Below are 16,993 nucleotides of genomic sequence, written 5' to 3' on the forward strand. Positions count from 1 at the left end.
TTAGGTAAACTAATGGGTCTAAAGGCTGATAAGTTCCCTGGACCTGATGGCTTGCACCCGAGGGTCTTAAAACAAGTGGCTACAGAGATAGTGGATGCATTGGTTGTAATCTTCCAGAATTCACTAGATTCTGGAAAGGTCTCAGCGGATTGGAAAACCGCAAATGTAACACCCCTATTCAAGAAAGGAGTGAGACAGAAAGCAGGTAACTATAAACCAGTTAGCCTAACATCTGTCATTGGGAAAATGCTAGAATCCATTATTAAGGAAGTAGTAGCAGGACATTTGGAGACTCATAATACAATCAAGGAGAGTCAACATGGTTTTATGAAGGGGAAATCATGTCTGACAAATTTATTAGAGATGTTTGAGGAAGTAACAGGCAGGGTGGATAAAGGGGAACCAATGGATGCAGTATATTTGGATTTCCAAAAGGCATTCGATAAGGTGCCACATAAAAGATTACTGCACAAGATAAGAGCTCATGGTGTTGGAGGTAATGTACTGGCATGGATAGAGGATTGGCTAACGAACAGAAAACAAAGAGTCGGGATAAAAGGGTCATTTTCAAAATGGCAATCTGTAACTAGTGGGGTGCCGCAGGGATCAGTGCTGGGGTCTCAACTATTTACAATATATTTCAATGACTTGGATGAAGGAACAGAGTGTCTTGTGGCCAAATTTGCTGATGATACAAAGATAGGTGGAAAAGCAAGTTGCGATGAGGTCACAAAGTGTCTGCAAAGGAATATTGATAGGTTAAGCGAATGGGCAAAAATTTGGCAGATGGAATATAATGTGGGAAAATGTGAAGTCATCCACTTTGGGAGGAAAAATAAAAAAGCAATATATTATCTGAATGGAGAAATACTGCAAAATGCTGCGGTACAGAGGGATCTGGGTGTCCTCGTACATGAAACACAAAAAGTCAAAATACAGGTGCAACAGGTAATCCGGAAGGCAAACGGAATATCGGCCTTTATTTCTAGGGGGATGGAGTATAAAAGCAGGGAAGTCATGCTACAACTGTACAGGGTGATGGTGAGACCACACCTGGAGTACTGCGTACAGTTCTGGTGCCCTTATTTAAGGAAGGACATACTTGCATTGGAGGCAGTTCAGAGAAGGTTCACTAGGTTGATTCCGGGTATGGAATGGTTGTCTTATGAGGAAAAAATTGAACAGGTTGGGTCGATACTCATTGGAGTTTAGAAGAATGAGAGCAGATCTTATTAAAATATACAAGATTCTGAGGGGACTCGATAGGGTAGATGCTGAGAGGATGTTACCCCTCATGGGGGAATCTAAAACTAGAGGACATAGTCTCAGAATAAGGGGTCGTCCGTTTAAGACGGAAATGAGGAGGAATTTCTTCTCCCAGAGGGTTATGAATCTTTGGAATTCTTTACCCCAAAAAGCTGTGGAGGCTGAGCCATTGAATACATTCAAGGCTGAGTTAGACAAATTTTTGATCAGCAAGGGAGTCAAAGGATATGGGGAAACGGCGGGAAAGTGGAGTTGAGGAAAAATCAGATCAGCCATGATCTCACTAAATGGTGGAGCAGGCTCGAGGGGCCGAATGGCCCACTCCTGCCCCTATCTCTTATGGTCTTATAGTCCCACTCCACTGCTCTTTCCCCATAGCCCTGCAATATTTCCCCTTCAAGTATTTATCCAATTCCCTTTTGAAATTTACAATTGAATCTGCTTCCACCACCCTTTCAGGCAGTGCATTCCAGATCAGAACAACTCATTGTGTAAAAAAATGTCTCCTCTTCTCACCTCTGGCTCCTTTGCCAATTACCTTAAATCTGTGTTCTCTGGTTACCGACCCTCCTGCCAGTGGAAACAGTTTCTCCTTATTTACTCTGTCAAACCCCTTCATAACTTTGAACACCTCTGTCAAATCTCCCCTTAATCTTCTCTGCTCGGAGAACAATCCCAGTTTCTCTAGTCTCTCCACATAACTGAAGTTTCTCATCCCTAGTACCATTCTAGTAAATCTCCACTGCACCCTCTCCAAGGCCTTGACATCCTTCCTAAAGTGTAGTGCCCATTTATTGGTCATTTTTCATGTTTCTGTTATCCATCAGGGTCCCGCTGTTTTACTGTTACTACCTTTCAGGATATTAAAATAGTAATATCAGGATTATTCCCGGTGCCATGCATTGGATCAGTTAGATTTGAGATGTCAACGTGCAGTGGGAAGGAATAGTGAAGGAAAAAACAACAACCTTGAATTTAAGTAGCACCTGATCGTGTCCCTCAGAAATGTTCCAGGACACTTCATATATAATGAATTTCACTGTTCAGGTTCTGTCATTATATGGGTAAGAGTGATAGGCATTTTGCACATAATAAGGTCTCACAAACAGAACAAAAAACGGGAAAATAAAACTATGTCAGCTTGGCCCATTTGGTAGCACTCTTGTATCTAAGTTACAAAGACCATGGGTTCTAAGCCCCACTACTGACTTAAGCACATAATGTAGGCCCTCACTTCAGTGCAGTAATGAGGGAGTGTTATCTTGTTATCTTGATGAGACATTAAACTGAGGTCCAATCTGCCTCCTCAGATGGACGTGACAGATCCCCTGCCACTCCCTTAAGAATGTAAGGAATCTTACAACACCAGGTTATAGTCCAACTATAACCTGGTGTTGTAAGATTCCTTACATTTATACACCCCAGTCCATCACCGGCATCTCCACATCATGACTCCCTTAAGAAGATCAGGGAGTTCTTCCAGTGTCCTCCCTCAACCAGCAACATCAAAAACAGATGAAAGACCATCGGCCTGAAATGTTAACCCTCTGTTTCTCACTCCACAGATGCTTCCTGACCTGCTGAGTGTTCCAGAATTTTCTGTTTTAATTTCAAAAATAGATTATTTGGTCATTCATTCATTTGCTGTTTGTGGGACCTTGCTGTGTGAAAATTAGTTGCCACGTTTGCCTATTTCAAAACCGAAGTAATATATTAGTTGTAAAATGCTTTGAGATGTCCTGAGGATGTATTAAGGCACCATATAAATGCAGATTCTTCCATTTTCCTCCTGAAATAAGTGTATTAGGCCTAATACAGCCCTCACTATATAAAGTGTTGGGAGGCTGTAAGTGAGAAATTTTAGTGCCAGCTTTCAGTGTACAAATTCCACCTGTATTTCCAGTTTGGTGACCATATCTAATATACATATATAAAAATGGGATTGAGGATTTTAGTTTCCTAGCGCATTAGGACAAGCTCTGGTGCAGATGGAGGCCATTCAGATGGGAAAGGCTACACCTCAGCTAGATTGATACCAATGTCCTTGCAGAGAGGATAATTATGGTAGTGAGTGGTATTTAAATTGGTAAGATGGAGGCAAGGGATAAGCCAAAAAGATCCCAAAAAAAGGAAATTGATAACCAAAGCATCAAAGGAAACGCATGTTATGAAGGATAGGCTTATCCTATTAAGATGCATATACATGAACGCTAGAAGCATTCGCAAAAAATGACTGAACTCAAGGCTGGTGTGGCATTTGGGAACTATAATGTAATAGGAATCTTAGAAACATGGTTAACCCCCAGTGATGAAGATGAGTGCAACGTGAAAGGGCTTAGATTATCCAGGAAGGAGAAACTAGACAGAAAACGAAGTGATTTAGCTTTACGTGCCAGGGAGAAGGGAAGTAGGCCCTGTTACTTTCTTAGATATTTTTCTGGAGTTCAACATCGCAGACCACTGCCCTAAGTGAGCCCTTACTCCCTGTGAATGTGTCTTTACTTATACAAAATCTGGGTGATTGTAGCAAGCCAAGGGGTCAAACAGAATATGCCTTGTCACTGTATTTTGGCCTATATATCACTTGCCACGACATAATTTCCTTCACTTCAGCAAGTGTAAGAATAAACACTCTATCAGACTGTGATTTCAGTTATTAACCTTTAGACTGATTTATTGAACAATAAGCAGATAAGTGAATGGTAGCCAGATCAAACCAGACACGTATAGAAATTACAGACTTATTTGTTCCTTCTCAGCATATAAAGTGTCAAATGTTTGAGTTTTTATGCTAGATATTTTATCAGGGAATGTGTCACCAGCCACTCCCATAAGTGGACCTTGCACCTCCTATGATCTGGAGAGTGCCTCTTTCTGCCCAGTATCTAGGTGGATGATAGTGAGACCCAGGGATTGTAACAGAGAACTCTTAATTTGTACACCGGTTACTAGAATGTATCATGTGCTGTCACGTGATTGTCCTCTCTTCAACAAGCGGACTGAATGTATACTCTTACTGGACTGAAGCTCAGGATTTGAACTAACTAGTGGTTTTATTTACGTAAGACAGATGAACGAGCAGCAAATAGTACAACACAGTGAAATATACATTTCTCTCCTCTCCTCAATTACCTCATAATGCCCAAACTGTTCTCCCCCATCGGGGAGGAAAGTTTTTAAAAAATTAAATCTTTGGCCTGTTATGGGCTTTTAGCTACTCCCCCCACCTCCCCCCATCAGAGTGGTGGGATGCCACATCTATTTCCATCCACTTGGGGTGGATGCCTCTGCAGAGCCTCTACAGATATGGGCTGCCTGCCCCAATTATTAGAACAACTCTGTCCTTGGCATTCAAGACTGGGTCAACATTCATGGTAGCTGACCGGTGGAAATCTCACTCCACAGCACTCCCAATGGCCGAGCAGGGACCCCAGAATTTCATGCCTCACGCTTTTATTGCCAATGCTTTACTAGCTCAAAGGCTTTTACAGTTACTCCAAACAGATAGCAAATCATCAGAGTTTGCAATGTCTATTCACCATTGCTGATACCTTTAGGTGTGGCAAGTCCTAATCTTGCTATAGCTTCAGTTAACTTTCACTTGGGGAAAAGTGTGTTCGTGCATTTTTCCTCACTTGCTCCATAAAAAGGAAAAGGTCACATCTTATTGCCTTCTCACAGCACATGACTCAACATTTATTTAAACAGCTGACTTGATATTCCTGAAACTGCTCAACCATTATAGTTCCCTCTTTCAGTTTCAATTCCCCACTCTTGTGTTTTCTTTCACACCAGCTCATAGCAAACCATACTAACTTCTCTGTCACTGGGCTTTTATAATCAGCCTCACATTTGGTACCATTGAGTCCTTTTGCAAAGAGTCCCTGTTCGTGGACAAAAGGACACGTGATGGATTCAAAAATGCATGCAGACGCATCATGCGTTACTCATGCTAAGTCAGATGATACAGTGAGTGTTTAATAAGGGGAATAGATTATATCATGTATTGCGCAAATAATTCACTCTGCTGATAAGGTGAGGCTGTGTCTTTTCACGGCCACATAATCTAATTGATATTTGAAGTTCATTCAAAGGTTAATTATTATTCAACAGAGGCAAAATTACCAACAAATTAGTGTTAGGACACCCTATGCAAAGCCCTTTTAAGTTTCCTTAACCTCATGATTGCCCAAGTAAATCTACTCGTCGACCTACACTGGCTCCCAGTCCGGCAACACCTTAATTTTAAAATTCTCATCCTTGTTTTCAAATCCCTCAATGACCTCGCCCCTCCCTATCTCTTAACCCACTCCAGCCCTACAACCCTCCGAGATCTCTGTGCTCCTCCAATTCTTGCCTCTTGCGCATCCCCGATTTTAATAGTTCCACCATTGGCGGACGTGCCTTCAGCTGCCTAGGCCCTAAGCTCTGGAATTTCCTCCCTAAACCTCTCCGCCTCTCTATCCTCCCCCCCATCCTCCTTTAAGATGGTCTTTAAAACCTACCCCTTTGACCCTTTTGGTCACCTCTCCTAATATCTCCTTATGTGGCTTGGTGTCAAATTTTGTTTGGTAACGGTCCTGTGAAGCGCCCTTGGGAAGTTTTGCTACATTAAAGGTGCTATATAAATGCAAGTTGTTGTTGTAATCAGTACATCGGTCTGCGTCTGCGTTATTTCAAAAGGATTTTGTTGTGCTACGGTACATAGCTGGATTTGAAAGACAAGCACTGGTTCCACACACAAGGCACATCTTGCTGACTTTTGCACAAACACTCTCTCGTGCACACTCACGCTTTCTTCTCAATTCCAAAACAGTGCTTGTATCTGCCAGTTAGAGCAATTGTGTGCAACAAAAACTTTTATGTTTCTGTGCTTAATAAAAAATACTTTTGGGAGGAAGAAGAGGAAGCTGATCCTATTTCCTGGCAACTGGGAGGTGGGGGGGGGAGGGTTGTGGTGACCAATTATTGGTAGAAAGGAAGCATGAGAAAATTGCACTGGGCAATTTTTTTATGCTGAATAATAAATCAATAAAAGTATTTGTTTTTTGAGGGGGAATTGGCAGCTGACCGGCCCTGGGCCTGGTTTTGGAGCATTGGTTGCTGGGGGAGGAGAATGGAAGCCAGTTACCAATAGAAAGGAGATCCTGGTGACATCAACTTTTTTTAAAAAGAACGTGACCAGGATCACTAATGGCAATGCCTGCTCCTTTCCAGAATCCAACTACTTGTAGTCTTTGGTGCTGGCCAGTACTTGGAGATGAACTGTAATCACGATCGTTTCAGACCCACCACCCACATGGCAGACTGGGAGAAGGCAGAGACATCCTGCTCCACTGCATGCTGTAGAAACTGCCTGCCAATCAAGGAGATGGAGCATGCACAGAACAGCGCTTTCAACACCGAAATCTCGCGAGGCTTCAAAGGGGTACAGCGCCGATTCACCAGAATGACACCGGGGCTTAAAGGGTTGAATTATGAGGACAGGTTGCATAAACTTGGCTTGTATTCCCTTGGGTTTAGAAGGTTGAGGGGTGATCTAATCGAGATATTTAAATTGATAAAGGGATTTGATAGGGTAGATACTTCCACCTCCTCTGGTGGGGAATCAAGAACAAGGGGGCATAATCTTAAAATTAGAACTAGGTCATTTAGGTGTGAAATCAGGAAGCATTTTTTCACACAAAGTGTAGTAGAAATCTGGAAATCGCTGCGCCCAAATGGCTGTAGCTACTGGGTCAATTGAAATCGTCAAGACTGAGATCGGTAGACTTTTGTTAGATAAGGGTGTCAAGGGATATGGAGAAAGGGCAGGTAAATGGAGTTGAGGTACAGATCAGACGTAATGGCGGCTTGAGGGGATGAATGGCCTACTCCTGATCCTATGTTCCTATTGTAAGGTTTGTTAAAGATTACATTTCAAAGTAAAGGAGGAAGGAGGGGGCACCAGTCGCCATAAGACACCGGCTCAAAGCTTTGTAACATGTTGTCCAGGATATTTCCAACCATCTCGGGTGGAGTTTGGGTCTGTGCTGTTTAGGCTGGAGATCAGAACCCTTGCTTTGTCTGGGGAAAGCCAGTAGAGGGGCTGCAGATACTGTGGGTCCAGTGCTTTCCTCTCGAGGAGTGGTCCTCTGGTCAGTCCAAATCATTAGCAAGTGACTTGACTGGAATAAGTTGAATCTTATTTAAATAATCTTGCCAATTGTGACACCAGAGTGTGACACAGGAAGCTTGATGCTCCCATAACAGGACGTGCAAGCAGATTATTATATTGATCTATATTATATTAAATTTAGTAAGTGCAGGGTGCATTCCATTCAAAATGCCAGATCTTACAGGAAATCTAATTTTAAGTGTCAATATTGATTGCAGTCACCTGTGATCCCTGTAGATGGCACTGTGATAGGACTCTTAGGCCAGAAATATCTTCAGATCTTTTCCAGCATTTTCTGTTTTTATTTCACATATCCTCAGATCTGCTCTTGCTCTGTTGCCATAATTTTGCTGGAAGTGCAGCAGAAACCTTGTTTCATGTGGCCTTAGTGTTAAAGATATCACACCTTTCCTATCACATAACACCCACTGTTTTAGTGAATGTCTTCTCCCCACAAATAACACAAGATTCTTTCTGAATAAAATTTCACTACCATTTTATTTTCTTTGTAACTTAAATTTCTAATGTCCAAAATAAGGGTTTAAACATAGGAACATAGGAACAGGAGTAGGCCATTTAGCTCCTCGAGCCTGTTCCCCCATTCAATGAGATCACGGCTGATCTGTCACCTAACTCTATACACCCACCTTAGCCCCAAATCCCTTTAATACTTTTGGTTAACAAAAATCTATCAATCTCAGATTTAAAATTAACAATTGAGCTAGCATCAACAGCTGTTTGCAGAAGAGAGTTCCAAACTTCTACCACCCTTTGTGTGTAGAAATGTTTCCTAACTTCACTCCTGAAAGTCCTGGCTCTAATTTTTAGGTTATGCCCCCTAGTCCTAGACTCCCCAACCAGCGGAAATAGTTTCTCTCTATCGACCCTATCAGTTCCCTGTAATATCTTGAAAACTTCAATCAAATCACCCCTTAATCTTCTAAATTCCGGGGAATACAACCCTAGTTTGTGTAATCTCTCCTCATAATTTAACCGTTGGAGTCCAGGTATCATTCTAGTAAATCTGCACTCCCTCCTAGGCCAATAAATCCTTCCTAAGGTGCGGTGCCCAGAACTGAACACAGTACTCCAGGGGTAGCCTAACCAGGGCTTTGTATAACTGCAGCATAACTTCTATCCCCTTGTATTCTAGTTCTTAAGATATAAAGGCCAGCGTTCCATTAGCCTTTTTGATTATTTTCTGTACCCGTCCATGACATTTTAATGATCTATGTACATGGACCCCTAAGTCACTTTGGACCTCCACTGTTTTGAGCTTTTCATCATTTAGAAAGTTCTCTGATCTATCCTTTTTTAGGTCCAAAGTGGATGACCTCACACTTGCCTACATTGAAATCCGTTTGCCACAGTTTTGCCCATTCACCTAATCAATTAATATCTCTCTGTAATGTTATGCTTCCATCTACACTGCTTACAATGTTGCCTATCTTTGTGTCATCAGCAGTCTTGGATATGTGGCTCTCTATCCAGTCACCTAAGTCATTAATAAATACAGTGAATAGTTGAGGCCCCAACACAGATCCCCGTGGGACACCACTAGTCACTTCTTGCCAATTTGAGTACCTGCCCATTATCCCTACTCTCTGCTGCTCAGCCAATTTCCTAACCAGGTCAATAATTTACCCTCAATTTCATGAGCTTCAACTTTAGCTAACAATCTCTTATGAGACAAAATGCATATTTCACCTTTATCAACTGAATTGTCTTCTGTGCCTTTTAATGTTATTTTTTAATCAAAGCTTTTACTTAAAGGTCTGTCTCCTTCAAAAGCCTGGGCTTAAGCTCGATATTTTTGCCCAGAGCTTTGATGCTGTTTAACTGAATTCAGAGTGTTCAGTCTGAGCTCTGCACCATCCATCCGTTTTCTCCAAAATTGTGTCAGCGAGAACAGGGTGGTAAGTCGGGTACTATGACTTTTGACCTGCATCCGTCCTATTCCCACTCAAAAGTGGGCACAAAATCGGCTGCAAAATACCTAACATAAGACTATTAAAAAACATTTTTGAAAAATAAAATAAAAACAATCTTTTATAATAACATGATTAAATTTACCCACTGAATTTATCTTTTAATACCTTAATTGAACTTTACCTCAATGCCTCAGCCACTGTCAAAAGGCTGGGGATCGACTGGATAATTTGGCTTCAGAGTTGTTAGAGAGAGCATTCAACCAGTATGCAATCTGCGAATTTCAATCTGCATTCAATCTGTGCACCAACAGGTGGGTGAGGGGTACAATGATACGTCTTCACATCCTGGGAGAATTTGAGAGTTTCTGTGGTTTTTTTCCCAAAATGCTGAAAATTGAATTCTCAAAACTTTCATTTCAGTCAAGTTTGGTAATTAATCAAATTTATTCACAGGCGAGCAGCAACATCTGTGATCATAGTTTTCTGGGTAAAAGAAATGAAAACAAAGAGATTAATTAAAGAAAATGGGAGTGCTGTTTATTGCAGTTGAGAAATTACTTTAAAAAGATCTTTCCAGAGCCATTTTTGAGCATTAAGGACTTTTTTAATATATTAGTTGATTTCTTGTGGCATTGCTCATAGTAAATCAAAGAATTTCATCTCTCTCACCTACCTTTGATGTTTTTATATTGCTGTTTTATCTGTTTCTCTCCTTCTGCTTCTGTTTCTCTCTTTCTGTCCTCTGCTTCTTCTTTCTTCTTTTCGCTCCTCTCTCTGTCCTCTTCTGTTTCTCTCTCTTTATCTTTTCTTCTTTGCCTTTGGGTAGGTGGTATGGTGCGGTTAAAGGAGGCACCAAAGGCTGTGGGCTGCATTTGGGATGGGCTTTGTGGGCGAAATGTGGCCTTCAGCAGCCCCCTTCCGATCCCCTCCACCAATCACATGCTTCTCCGTCGCATTGTGTCCCCTAATGCTTGCCCTTTCTACCACCCCCTACTCCAAACATTAACCCAGCTCTTTCCCTTTGAATTATCTACTCAACCCCTGTATTCTCCCCTCCCTTGCTCCACTGTAACTCAGCTCACCCTTAACTCTCCATCCACTCCCCCACTCCCACTCACTTTTCCTAAGGACATTTAGCGAGAGAGCAGAAATCCCCTCACGGATAACCAGTTTCCCTTCATCCCTTCACCTCCTATCCTCTTTTCCTATCCGCTTCTATTAAAGAGGCTTTGTTTCCTTTCAAAGCTCAACTTGTTATTTGTTATTTATATTAATGATTTGGATGAGAATTTAGGAGGCATGGTTAGTAAGTTTGCAGATGACACCAAGATTGGTGGCATTGTGGACAGTGAAGAAGGTTATCTAGGATTGCAACGGGATCTTGATAAATTGGGCCAGTGGGCCGATGAATGGCAGATGGAGTTTAATTTAGATAAATGTGAGGTGCTGCATTTTGGTAGATCGAATCGGGCCAGGACCTACTCCGTTAATGGTAGGGCGTTGGGGAGAGTTATAGAACAAAGAGATCTGGGAGTACAGATTCATAGCTCCTTGAAAGTGGAGTCACAGGTGGATAGGGTGGTGAAGAAGGCATTCAGCATGCTTGGTTTCATTGGTCAGAACATTGAATGCAGGAGTTGGGATGTCTTGTTGAAGTTGTACAGGGCATTGGTGAGGCCACACTTGGAGTACTGTGTACAGTTCTGGTCACCCTATTATAGAAAGGATATTATTAAACTAGAAAGAGTGCAGAAAAGATTTACGAGGATGCTACCGGGACTTGATGGTTTGACTTACAGGGAGAGGTTAGACAGACTGGGACTTTTTTCCCTGGAGAGTAGGAGGTTAAGGGGAGATCTTATAGAAGTCTATAAAATAATGAGGGGCATAGATAAGGTCGATAGTCAAAATCTTTTCCCAAAGGTAGGGGAGTCTATAACGAGGGGGCACAGATTTAAGGTGAGAGGGGAGAGATACAAAAGGGTCCAGAGGGGCAATTTTTTCACTCAAAGGGTGGTGAGTGTCTGGAACGAGCTGCCAGAGGCAGTAGTAGAGGCGGGTACAATTTTGTCTTTTAAAAAGCATTTGGACAGTTACATGGGTAAGATGGGTATAGAGGGATATGGGCCAAGTGCAGGCAATTGGGACTAGCTTAGTGGTATAAACTGGGCGACATGGACATGTTGGGCCGAAGGGCCTGTTTCCATGTTGTAACTTCTATGATTCTATGATTCTATAATCAAACAAGAATGAGGAAAGAAACAGCCTGCTTTCTTTCTATTAGTGTCTTTCTCTGTCTGACTTTCTCTCTCAACCTAATCCTCTTCCTGGATCAAACCCCTTTCTCTCAACCTCCTCTTTCTCAATTCCCCCTGTCTCTCAACCTTCCCTCTTTCCAAACCACCCTCTTTCTCAACTGCCTCTCTCAACCCTCTCTCTTACCCCTCACTCTCGACCCCTCTCTCAACTCTCTTTTTATCTCAAACCCTCCTCTCCGAATCCTTTTCTTTATTTTCTCTACCCTCTTCTCTCTCTTTTAAACCTGTACTCTCTCAACCCCTGTCTCTCATCCCCCTTTCTCAACCCTTTCAACTCACTCAACTGCCTCACTTTCTCACATCCCCTTCTCAACCCCGCATTCTCTAATCTCCCTCTCTCTGAACCCCTTCACCCTCTCTCCCTGTGCTCTCTCAAACCCCTCTGTTTCTCAACCCTCTTCCTCTCTCTCAACCCCATCTGTAACCCTCTCTGTCAACCCCTATCCCTTCTCTCTCAACCTCATTTCCCTCTTTCTCTGCCCCCTTTCTCTCAACTTCACTCTGACACTCAGTTCCCTCACTCTCTTTACCCTTTCTCTCTCAACCCCTACCATCTTTCAACTCCTGCACTCTCTCAACCCCCCTCTCAACCCAAATTGTCCTTTGTTTGCTTTCAACATTCAACTTTTTAAAAAAAGTAATCAGATTAGAATACGGAAAAAAATGATCTGTCTACCTTTCTCTCTATTTGTGTCTTTCTCTTTGTCATTCTCTCTCTCATGCTTCCCCCCATCTCAGGTGTTAGAAATGAGAATCTTTAGCCCCAATTTTAATTTGGAGTATGAATTGAGAGGGTAAGGTGCGGGACAAAAGAGAAATCCCTGCAAAGAGTTCAGCTTGAGGCCTGAGCCATTTTAACTCCTGGACTTCATTTGCATGCCATGATACTGGCTCCTGCCTGAAGTTGGCAGGAATGGCATCGCTTCCGGTGGGCGGGAGTCAAAATTCACAAGGGGTCAGGCCGCCTGCCGCCAGGGGTGAACGGAAACGGTCCCCAGCAAGGTAGGTGAGGAAGTGGGATTTCGGTACGGTTCACAGTCAGGGGAGGGGGGTGGGGAAGCCCGAGGCAGGGGAGGTCCAAGATATCTGTGTGGGGCCAGGAAGAACACTTAACTAGGCCCTGCTTTGGCCATGAAACTGCCTGCCATCAGCTTTCGATGGTGACTTTGAGACTGTGAGGCCCTGAATCGGCCTACAGTTAAAATGACATGCACGTCCAGATGACGTCATCAGGATGTGAATTCGCCATTTAAATTAGGCCCCCGTTCCTCTGGGCCAGGCAGCATTCCCATGCCTGAATTCAGGCAATTTAAAATGGGGTGGCTGGAACACATCAGGAACGCGATGTAAACCCCCTCCCCACCATCACCCCCCCATCACCCCCCCACCGACCGGCACCAGTCCCACCGAACGGAGGGATTTAAATCAGGTCTTTTGCCTCTCATTAGCATTGATCTTTTCAAACTGTCAACAAAAGAAGATGTAGATAATTAATCAGTTTCAAAGTTCAACTGGTGTTGACATTTTCTAGCACTCACGTCTCTCTCACCCACCTCTGTCTCACTCCCTGACTCTCTCCCCCGACTCTTTCTCTTTCTCTCACCCTCTTGACTTCATGCATTTTGTGAAGTTCATAGAACACAAAAGTAAAGCTGCAGCAGATGTGAAATCGGTGCACTGTCATTTTGTTCCCACTCTCTCACACAGACAAATCCTCAGCAAAAACACTCAATTTTACCTCAATCGAGTTTTTGACATTTGTCTTCTTGTTTTTAAAAATGATTTGCAGAAAAGCTGCTGGGCAGAAAGTTGAAGAAAAATATTGTATCGGAACAGTTGACTGAACGGTACTGATGCTTCCTGAGAAATTAGGTATTCTGCACATGCTCAGTCTGCACAACCCAAATTCAGGGGCTCAATTTTAAAAGGGCCGCGGGGTCGGGGTGGGGGGGGGGGGTCAATGGGCACGTGGCAAACCCAGATAATAAAAACATACCGCTCCCCACGCGATCGCAACTTAATTGGTGGCCATTAACGTGGCTTCCAGGTTTGCCGTCCGAAAGCTGCGCAGTGGACGGACTGCACACCCGCATGACAGGCTGTCAGCTGGTGCGTCTGATTTAAAGGGCCATTGCTCCAATGGCTTTTGCTGGAGCAAAGACCAAAAAGACACAATGGAGCAGCACAGGGACAAAGATGCTCCAAGATTTAATGATGGCCTCACTTCAGGTGCTACTGGCCGGGGTGAGGAGGAGGGAACTGTTTTACCCGGCTGACGTCGAGATTGGCACCCGGCAAACGTCTGGATACACGACTATAATACTCATCATTGGCATATTGAACAGTTCAGCATGCTCATCGCAACATGACAAATCGGTCATATTGCTTAATATTGCCTTCTCTTCTCTAACAGGCCCTTCAACGAGCGCAGTGATGGCAGGCAGCAATTCCTCAGAGGAGCTGCCGGCCTCTGGGGCACACCGTCACATCTTAGCGAGCCATCCACCAGTGCAGGTACTCACACCTCAATAGGTCCTAGGAGTCAATTAGTTGGGTTGGCACTTGGTGAGTCACCACACACAAGTGAGAAAGAGTAGACACTGGTGGCAGGGGCAGCTGTGGAGAGTCCGCATCGTTGGGCGCAATCCTCTCCAGGCTCTGCTCAGCTAGACGCAGGTGCTGAATCCTGGGGGCCATCCTTTAAAAGGAGAATGATCGAAGGACAGCAGCACATTTGCGAGGTACTGGAACAGGTGCCTCACGCACTCTCCACAATACCGCAGAGGATTGGAGATGTCCAACTCCTGCATGAGTGCAATGGTGGCACAGGTACGTGAGAGAATCTGTGAGATAGCATCACAGGGGCGTGAGCAACTGTCTGAGGTAGTGTCACAGGTAAGTGCGGGAATGTCTGAGATAGTGTCGCAGGTAAGTGCGGGAATGTCTGAGATAGTGTCGCAGGTAAGTGCGGGAATGTCTGAGATAGTGTCGCAGGTAAGTGCGGGAATGTCTGAGATAGTGTCGCAGGTAGGTGCGGGAATGTCTGAGATAGTGTCGCAGGTAAGTGCGGGAATGTCTGAGATAGTGTCGCAGGTAAGTGCGGGAATGTCTGCGATGGAGAGAAGGCTAGGCTCCATTGAGCTTCAAGCACGGCTCACAAATGAATCCATTCAGGCCCTGATAACGGCCGTTCGGACTCAGGGTGAACAACATTCTGCCGCCTTAAACAGGCTGACAGATACTTTAGAAGTGGCCTTCCAAGGCTTCACACATGTCCTCCAAACTGTTGTCCAGCAGAGTGGTAGGAGTGATGTGGGCCTGGCCCAGGAGAGGGATGATGGCGAAAGGGGACATGGAAATGGGGACTCCACTCAAAGTGCTCCCACGTCTCACCCGTTGCCCCCCTCTCAACCAGTACCCGCAATGATGCCTCCTCTCCAGGTGGCCGAGTCTGCCCCTGCACAGGTGCAGGTGGAGCAGTCTTTGGTGGGGTCCTCACGGACTCCAAAACCCAGAAGGCATAGGCCCAAAGCATCTAATCGGTCAGGGCATGAACATGAGCAACCAGCCACTACCTCTGCTGCAGCCACAGGGGATGCACCACGTAGAAGTAGTAGGAAGAGAAAGGATAAGGATTTGTGATCACGCAGGGTTGCACAAGGGTGTCTGATAGATGGTCATGTTTTTCATTTATATTTGTTTTTTGTTAAAGTCACATTAAATGTTATCATTCTCACCACTACTGCCACGTCTTACCCGTTCTTGACTTTGTGATAGCTTTTGTGATAGCACCCTTTCTGTGTTTCATCATGAACGGTGAGACTTGATGCCACCCATTGGGTCATTTTACAGTGGGTGTATGTGTAGTTGCAGGACTGTTTTGTGCAGGGGGGTAGGGGCAGGGGGTGCTGGTGTTGGCCCCGGTCTTTCCAGGTGGTGTGAGGACTGGACTCTTCTCACTTTCTGATCTTACGAGAACCGTTCACATATGAGTGACTCCCTGGCCTCATGAGCAACCAGGTGAGCCGCTGCTCTGTCCATAGGTTCGTCCTCCTCCTCCTCCTCCTCCTCCTGCTCCTCCTCCTGCTCCTCCTCCAAGTGTATGGCAGATGTGAATGGTGTATAAGGGGATAGGGCCCCCTCTCTGTTGTGCCATGTTGTGCAGGACACAACACACTATAATGCGACCCACTCTCACTGGTACGTATTGAAGCATTCCCCCAGAACGATCGAGGTACCAAAATTTCATCTTGAGCAGCCCTATCGCATGTTCAATTATAGACCTGATGGCGATGTGGCTATCGTTGTGTCGACGCTGTTGCTTGCTGATGAGGTTCCTCAGAGGTGTCATGAGGCATGTGTGCAGGAGGTATCCCTTGTCCCCGAGAAACCAGCCCTTAAGGGCGTTCGGTGCATGGAAGAGCCTGGGACATTGGATTCCCTCAGAATGAACGAATCGTGGCAGCTGCCAGGGAATCTGGTGCACACGTGAAGAAATCTTTTGCGGTGGTCACAAACGAGCTGAGTGTTTGATGGAGTGATAGCCCTTTCTGTTGATGAACAGTCCTGGCTCGTGTGGAGGTGCTCGGATTGCTATATGGGTGCAACCGACTGCATCCTGCACCCGTGGGAAGCCAGCCACAGAGTGGAATCCCACTGCCCTCTCCGTCTAGGTGAGGTCGTCCATGGGGAAGTTGACATATTGTGAGGCCCTGTGAAACAAGCCATCGGTGACCTGCCTTATGCATTTGTGTACAGACGACTGAGAGACCCCGGCGATGTCACTGGTGGCACCCTGGAATGATCCGGAGGCGAAGAAGTTGAGGGCAGTGGTGACTTTAACATTGACGGGTAATGAGATGCCGCCAGGCCCAACCGGGAGCAGCTCGGCATGAAGGAGGCTGCAGATGTCTGCGACTACCTGGCGACTGACTCTCAGCCTCCGCATGAACTGCTCCTCAGAGAGGTCCAGGAAGCTGAGCCTCGGTCTGTGGACCCTCTGACAAGGGTAGCACCCCCTGTGATGTCGCTCCCTCTGTTGTTGCCCCCTGTGCTCTTGTGCAGGTGCCTGTGGCGCAGCACTGTGCTGTGGAGCTCCAAGTGGCAGAAGTGCACGCCGTGCCTGGCGAAGATGATGATATTCCTCGTCCTTGGATGTATTGGTGAATGCAGCCATCGCACTCCCCCATCCTGATGGTGTCAGTTTGAGGGGGTCTGAAAAGTTGTTAAATATGTGTCAACAGAAGGATTCTGAGTGGAACCCAAGAATTTTCAGTCTAAACACAAAGATCTCACAGCCAAAAGTTTGCCTGAGACAACTG

This window comes from Heptranchias perlo, chromosome 1, assembly GCF_035084215.1.
Source record: "Heptranchias perlo isolate sHepPer1 chromosome 1, sHepPer1.hap1, whole genome shotgun sequence".
Classification (NCBI taxonomy): Eukaryota; Metazoa; Chordata; class Chondrichthyes; order Hexanchiformes; family Hexanchidae; genus Heptranchias; species Heptranchias perlo.